General features: G+C 39.3%; 1 protein-coding gene across 1 annotated transcript in view; it reads right to left on the bottom strand.

Moving 5' to 3' along the window:
* Window positions 1-479: 479 nt before the first annotated feature.
* The window catches only part of NDFIP1 (Nedd4 family interacting protein 1), a 50,997-nt gene continuing 43,612 nt past the window's right edge, over window positions 480-7,864 (bottom strand). Inside the window, exon 8 of the mRNA XM_026499029.4 lies at window positions 480-1,546. The gene's annotated coding sequence lies outside the window, so the exon portion shown is untranslated. The remainder of the gene's footprint in view (window positions 1,547-7,864) is intronic.

The following is a 7,864-nucleotide window of genomic DNA, read 5'->3' as shown; positions in this document are numbered from 1 at the left end:
GGTCTTTAAATTTAACACAACTGGGACAAGAATAGAAATCAGGGGGAATGAGTAATTTTTCACCCTGGCTGGGTGCTCACAGGACTTAAGCCAGCGGACTGTGTTCGAATGAGAAAAAGAGCAAAGGCAAGGAACATGCAGAAAATACTGGAAATAAATTATCTAAGATTATGTCTAAAAAATGAAGCATAATGGGGAATTCTGGAATGATTTAAGATCTCTACAACTCCTCCCCATTTAGTCCATTATTTTTTGCAGAACCGATTTTCACATACATCTTCAGGAATGTACTGAGTATAAGAGAAGGGAACTTCTTGTGCTGAAAAAAAAAAAGAAAGAAAAAAAGTTGGCCCCAAACCATTTTTTTTGTATTTAGTCAATGATTCTCCATGAATCTGTATGAATAAAGATTAGAAAAAACTTGCCTTGGCAACGAACAAATGCAAACAAAGAAATTAAACACTAATCTACGGCAAAAGTTGCTACACAAGAGACGTTTATTAATGTTCTGTTGTATTTACAGTTTTAACATAGCAAACCAAGGTGAATTACCACTTGGCAGAAAGCACATCATTCTACGTTTATAACTCATCGGTTTCTGCTAACACATTATAAAAGCAAGTAGTACTACAGTATGTTAGGGATCATCTCAAAAGTTCCTAACTAATTCTTTCTTTGCTCCTAAGTATCTATTCCCCTCTCTACGCCAGCCCCTGGCCTAGTCATCAGGAGACCCTCCCCAAAAAACGGGGAAAAAAAAAAAAAGGGGGGGTAAAAGGGACTCTAATCACACAGAGTGTCAAGAATTGCATTTTAGTAATTAAGCTCCATTTGTCCTTGTCCTTTTTATCTTATACAGTGACAACACCTTTACAATTTTTTAGGTTCATAACACGGAACAATAAAGTACTGCAAAATTTAGAATACAGACTATAAAAAATTAATGCTCATTATTTACCAATTAAGAACACATTCTTGACCACACCTTAAATGTATTTTGCACTATGATTTTGTTTCCAGGTGTTCACAGTACAACTGAATAAATTTCTAGATTAATTTTAACACCAAGTATGGATTATGTGCAGAAATGCAGTCAAAACAAAAGTTTTAACTTTTGAGAAAACCCCTTTGAAATGGCCAGCATTATACATATCTTACACTAAAATACTTAATTCCAAGTTCATTTTGAGATGGAAGATGAATAAAGCAAGACTGCCCCCTACTGACTACAGGGACAAGGCTCATGCTATTTAAAATGACTACAAACAATAGATAAGGCATTATTAATACATCACATACTTGATTGCGAGAGCTTTTTCAAACATTAACCACTAATGATTCAATGATTACAGAATTTTGCATTAACTATTAAAATTTTACACCTAGGAACAAATAAAGAGAAATGATCTTTTTCAACAGTACTTTTATTTTTTTAAAGCAGGTGATTATTCCTCTGTGTTCTGCATCTTGATTCACTTCCTGCAGGTGTTCTCTTGCTTCTTCAGAGAGAATTCATAAACGCAGGAAGGCCTTTGCCAGAAAACATCTGCCAGAGAAGGATATTGAATATTGAAACTCTAGTTAGCTTGTTATTTTGGCCAAGAGAAGGATGTAGTCACAAAAGAAGGCAGGATGTTTGGAGACACAAGAAGTACATTTTAACATAGCTTTAAGATTACTATACACTGACATCATACTATTCAATAAACATTAAAATTTCAGTTCTTAAAGTTATCAAGGACTCTAGAACTAGCAAGAATTTGAATGCTTTCTCTAAAGCCCAGGAGGCCAGGAGTCTCTCTCTCCAAACTTCCCCACAAAAGAATGAAATGCAAATACCACTTCCTTCACCCTGCACTTAACCTCCACAGCAATGACTTGCAACTTGGGGGCTATGAGAGCAGAATCCAAGTGCACAGGTAATTTTCCTGGTACACCTGAAGTTACTGTCCACCCTGCCAATTCTGCCAGATCTCATGCAAAGATGATTTCCAATAAGGATGCCAATGCTGTCATGCTGTACTGAGAGCACGGCAAAGTTAAAGCCATCTGGAAATTCACAGGTAGCCCAGATCATTCTTTTTCATCAATTAGGGAAAAAAGTCGATGTATTTTGGGGCATATATCTCTGATAAAAAGTTCATAAAACTAATTTTTAAAAAAGGAACAGACATGATTGAAATAAACACTTTTCCCCCCCCCCAAAGATTTTATTTATTTATTTGACAGAGAGAAAGACAGACAGCGAGAGAGGGAACACAAGCAGGAGGAGTGGGAGAGGAAGAAGCAGGCTCCCAGCGGAGGAGCCTGATGTGGGGCTCGATCCCATAACGCCGGGATCACGCCCTGAGCTGAAGGCAGACGCTTAACCGCTGTGCCACCCAGGCGCCCCTGAAATAAACACTCTTAAAATAATGTCCATATATATTGTAAAGTCCAGTTTTCATCCAGTACTTTGAGGCATTTCTGTATTGGTGTAATTGTTTTAGTTTTCGTGGAAATAATGGGGAAAAGTACAAGGAACTCCCAATATTCATCCTGAAGAAAACTACTAACGAGATACGTATTACTTAAGAAATATTTGAGAAACCACCTTGTGGCACCCTGCACCAAGGGAGAGTTGGATGGGCTACTACGTAGACCCTTGGCTTACTTTTCCGCCTTTCCAAATTCCTGTAAAAGCTCCAAGTAGCCCTTTTCTACCTTTTCTGATTAGACAACTGCATCAATCTTTAAAAGGCTGACAAAACGGAGAGGAGCTACAACAAAAGAGGAAATCAACATACGCTTTCTTAAACTGTTGATATTCTCCCAGATTCCAAATTCAGTTAGTATTCAAGGAAACCAGTGCCACTGACACAAGAGCAACTTTTGTTTAGGTTGAGAGACCTCAGGATGTGCAGGGACAAAAACGTGTGAACACAAGAACCTCAAAAAACCAAGAAGCAAAAAGAGTATCCGCAGACCGACATCAAATGGAGGTTTCTGCCAGGAGGCTAGACTTACTACACAAACTTAAGTTCAGTTTTAGCTGTTTCCATTAATAGATGAAAACTGATGTAATTGTTTCTATCTGCCAAAACACTAGAATTTGCAAGAACATACGATACAGTCCAGATAACTATCTGGCCACTTTCCTTAGACCATCCTGCTTCTACAGAGGCTAATTAGCTTTCATAGAGCCCTCAAAGTCAGAGCCACCCAGCAAACATTAAAATTCCATTAAGAGTGCCTAGGCAGGTTAGTAATGGGTGATCTCAATCACTGTACCATCTCCAGAGGAAAACGACTGCTAGAGAGGCGCTCACCGCTAAGACCTGGAGGCCTGTTCAGATGTAAGCAACTTGACTCACAAGTTGCTACAGAACAATGGCGGCACACAACTGGAGGACAGAAGGGTTTTAGGGACTGTGGGCTTCATTACTAAACTGTACGTCACATCACTTCAGAAACAAAAGGAACCAGGAGCCTACAGATCATTTAATTTCAAGAGGAAGACAGCCATTTCTTCCTGAACGTTACGTGAATTCTTTAAGCAAAAATTCCACTGAAAGCATTTCTACTACCTTGCTACTTTATAACACAGTCCAATAAATCAAACTTTAACTTGAGGTGAACTTCCTTTAATAAATTGAGAGAGGTATTAAAGAAGAGAGAGAAGATTACAGACTGGGAAAAATCAAAGACTTTATCATCATATGGGGGAAAATTTAAATATCTGGTGTCTAATAGGTACAGCTCACCAGGTCACAGGAATTATTTAATTAGGAAGGGCCCTATCTCATGAATGTTAGGGCTTAAAAAATTTTCTTTCCTCAGGGCGTCTGGGTGGCTCAGTCAGTTGAGTGTCCGCCTTTGGCTCAGGTCATGATCCTGGGGTCCTGGGATCAAACCCCGCATCAGGCTCCCTGCTCAGTGGGGAGTCTGCTCCTCCAGCTCCCTTTGCCCCTTGGCTCAGCGTGCTTTGTCTGTCTTTCTCTCTCTCTCAAAAACAAAACAAACAAACAAAAAACACCCCAAAACTTTCTTTCCTCCTATTTCAAAGGTGATTATAATAACAGAATCTAAACTCTATTGTGCTTCTTATGTGCAAGTACTTTCGAAGCTACACATTCCAGCTACTGTAGCTAAAGCCTCAACTACTTGGCAGCATCCGAGGAAGTGGTACTCCACCTAAACATTTATTTTCCAGTTAACTGGTAAATAAGAAAAAGTATGAACACTTTACATTTTGACCATTTCAGAGAGGTCTCTGTTTCTTCTTAAACAATACAGAAGGAGTGTGTGCACTTTGTGCTCCCGCTTCCTCGCAGTCACACACTTCCTGCTGCTGCTGGGCCCACCTCTAGCAGTTCCTTTGGCTCTTCTTGCTGTGGGGGCAGGAAACCAGATTTCCTTTTTAAGCTTAAATGAGCTCCCAAAAGGGAACCTGAAAGCAGCTCCTGAGAAAGTAGTACATGAGCTTCAGTATTCAGCTTTTGTAACAACTATTTTAGCTGATAGAAAGAGGCCTTCTGGGGTCATTTTAAGGTTTGTTTGCGTGTACTGTATTTTGGGTCGCCTGAAAAGAAGTCACTATTCTTATACCTTTTTCCAGTAAAACGCCAGATCTTAGGACAGCATGGGAATTAAGTTCTTTTTCTGTTATGGCAAAGCTATTTTAAAAGTCCGAAATGCGTCTTTCTGGCAAAAAGTAAGCCTACAGCTAGCTTTTAACTGGCGACAACCACATTAAATGAAGTAAGAAGTCTCAATGAAAGAAAATAAAATCTTCATTCCTTACAAGATGGTTTGCTAGCATAACTTCAAACTAAATTAAATTTCCTCTGAACTAGAGAAACATTCTACATTTGGATCTAGATGAACAGTTCTTAACCCTCGTCAATGGACAAAGGAAAATCAGTCCCATGGCATATTATGGCTTTTCAGATTCTCTTGGGGATACTGACAATTAGTAAGGAAGTCATTAGAATTCTAAAAGCTGCTCTAAGTCCCCAAACCCCTAATTTAGAGCTCTGAATCCTCTGGGCATGTCAGAAATGATTTCAAATTAACTAGAATAGCAAAGTCAGACAGAAAAGGAAAGAAATCTACTATGCCCCCCACTGGGGGATGCTCGGAATTTCTGACAACTCCTAAAGCACAATAAGCCTTCTGATTCCAAAACACAGAGCATCGCAGGCCTATGATGTCGCTCCAAGCTCCATGATCATTAGTACCAACGACAGCCTACTTCAAATCATAACCTCAAATAAAGACGCTTTGTTTACATTAGGAATACTCCTATAAAACATTCCAGAATTTTTAAAAATCCAAACAAAACAGCTAACAATTTTTATAAACAAAAGCCCCTCAATACAGTCTCTGACAATACAGGAAAACCAAGAAGTTCAGGCTTTCTCCTAACCCAGCTGTTATTTGTTATGTATTAGAAACAAGATGGGAAAGGGACACCTGGGTGGCTCAGTCAGTTAAGTATCTGCCTTCAGCTCAGGTCATGATCCCAGGGTCCTGGGATCAAGTCCCGCATCAGGCTCTCTGCTCAGCGGGGAGCCTGCTTCTCCCTCTGCCTGCCTCTCCCCCCTGCTTGTGTGCACACTTCTCTCTCTGACAAATAAATAAATAAAATCTTAAAAAAAAAAAAAAGGAAGAAAGAAACATGAGGAGGAAGGTTTGCAATCCCCTAGTAAATACTGAAACTTCCTTCTAACTGAAGGATGAAGAGAATAGACAGGTGTGATCTCAGTCCATTCAGAAATTCAAAGCTACCATTTGACTAGACTAATGGAATCTACTATTTTTTAAAAAGAGAAAGAAGGAGCACCTGGCTGGCTCAGTCAGTAGAGCATGTGACTCTTGATCTTGGGGTTATAAGTTCGAACCCATGTTACAGAGATTAAAAATAATTTTAAAATATTAAAAGAGAGAGAGAGAGAGAGAGAGAAAGAAATCTGCCCCTCAGGATATTTTGGGCACCAAAAGATTAGGGGAAATCTATAGGTGATTTTGGCACCCTTTGTAAGAAGGAGAACCATGGCAACCCAAAAGAATTAACTTCTGAATCTTTGGTAGTTAAGAGTTAAACCTGAGGCTTAGAAATAATTACCAATTATAATCAGATATGGAGAGGAAAGAAAAAAGATGACAACAGTAACTGCATAAAACTGCAGAGAACATCTGATAAGTCTCTTATTAGAGTTAGGATGTCCTGGACACAAAGACATATCATGGGCTTAAGGGCTAGGCCAGCAATGTCAATGTCCACCTGTGTCCTAATTCAAATTCAGGTTATGCCACACACTTTTACACATGCAATAAAACATTCCCCGTCTCAACAACAACAAAAAATGTGTGGTAATCTTGATGACTAAAATCTTCTTTCAAATAAAAGTACATACCTCCTTGAAGAAACTTACTTTAACCAACACAAGCCTAAGTTCTTTGTATGCTTCAACTTTTGTAAGAAATGCCTTACGAATATACTCCACCACGCAGATATCTGAGGTTATTTCTCACTATAATCTTGTTAGTTACATAAGAATATCTAATTATACATATAAAGCACTTAGTGCAGTATGTGATATATAGAAAACCTAAAAAAATGTTATTATCATATCATGCTTGAAAAATTTTTTGTCATATTCAAGTTCTTGTCATATTATTCTGTTGCTTACAAACTTTTAATGCTGTCTCCCATCACCTGACAAATTAGATATGGTGGCTACTTTTTTTCCTAGAAGCACACATCCTGATACCACCATGAATCTTCAAAACTGAGACCTTCACTCTAAGCATATGATTACCTACACAAATTGTGACTACCCTACAGAAAATACAGAACAAATTAATGTTCATAAAGGGGTTAGCCTTGCAGTAAGCCAACATGTCACTGGATTTTAAGGGCTGCTCTATAAATTCCATTGCAAATGGGCTTAGTACTCAGTACTTAGATACTTAGTACTTAGAGACTTGAGAATGCTGTCTCAACCTGGCTTTTCCAGCCTTGACCTTCAACACTCCTTTATGTTACAACCAAACTGCTGTCCCTTGAGCAAGCGCCATTCTTCCCTGCCTCTATTTACACTCTTCAGACTGCTTCAAGTGATTATGAAATCTTCCCCACCTTACCCAATTTTCACTAGTAGAAATTCTACCTACCACTTAACATTTATCTCAACTGATACACCCTTTACAAAACCTTGTCTGATCTTTGGGGGGCGTCTGGCTGGCTCAGTCGGTAGAGCATGTGACTCTTGATTTTGGGGTTGTAGTTTGAGCCCCCCCACTGGGTGCAGAGATTACTTTAAAATAAAATCTTAAAGAAAAAAAACCCCAAAACAAAACAAAAAAATCCTGCCTGATCTCCAACTAGCCTAGTCCCTAGGTGTAACGCAAGGTTCTCCCCACGACCCACTCATCCCCAAACTCTTAAGTAACAATGAGCAAAGTTCAAGAAGTCCTATAGCTTGTTACCAGAGAGGTCTCTCTCTGGTGTACTCTTTCCCAAGATTTCAGAGCTCTTCCTTTTTGCAGCTACTGATGTAAGATGAAACCAGCTCTGGGGAAAACCACATAACAATCAAAGAGGAGCCTCAACAGGGCTTGGACCCTCTGTTCTAGCTAGGCAGGGGAAAAGGCCCTTTCCCCTTCCTTTCCTTTAGTTTGACGCCCCTTACCACCAGAGTGGTAATATCAGAGTATGAACCTAAGAAGGATACCAGGAAAGTCTCCCTGACTCATTTTGAGATGGAAGCCTTGGTGGGCTTGTAAGTATACTAGACAAAAGGAGTTTCTAATGCAGCCAATGGCTTCTTCACATTGGAGTTCTAAGGTTTAGGGGAGCTCAGTGATTAGGCTTGAAAGG

Source organism: Ursus arctos, unplaced genomic scaffold (genome assembly GCF_023065955.2).
Source record: "Ursus arctos isolate Adak ecotype North America unplaced genomic scaffold, UrsArc2.0 scaffold_5, whole genome shotgun sequence".
NCBI lineage: Eukaryota > Metazoa > Chordata > Mammalia > Carnivora > Ursidae > Ursus > Ursus arctos.
The sequence above is the reverse complement of the archived record's forward strand: the minus strand, read 5'-3'. Positions and strand labels throughout refer to the sequence as shown.